A 243-nucleotide genomic window follows, 5' to 3' on the forward strand; every position below is an offset into this window, starting at 1 on the left:
CAATGTCATCGTCCCTCTTAGTCTTGTTCGTTATTGTCCTCTACCAGTATGGGTCGACTACGGTTTATACCGTACAATCGGCCCTCCTGACGGCAATATGGCTCGGGTTGCCACCTTTTCACAAATTTTGCAACCGTGGTGTTTTTGGCTAGACCTTCATGGACTCCAACCTTTTGCACTTCGTACCTTCCATGAGGTAATTTACTGTAGACCTGTCGCGAACTGAGTCCGCTTAATAGCGAC

This window comes from Lucilia cuprina, chromosome 3 (genome assembly GCF_022045245.1).
Source record: "Lucilia cuprina isolate Lc7/37 chromosome 3, ASM2204524v1, whole genome shotgun sequence".
NCBI lineage: Eukaryota > Metazoa > Arthropoda > Insecta > Diptera > Calliphoridae > Lucilia > Lucilia cuprina.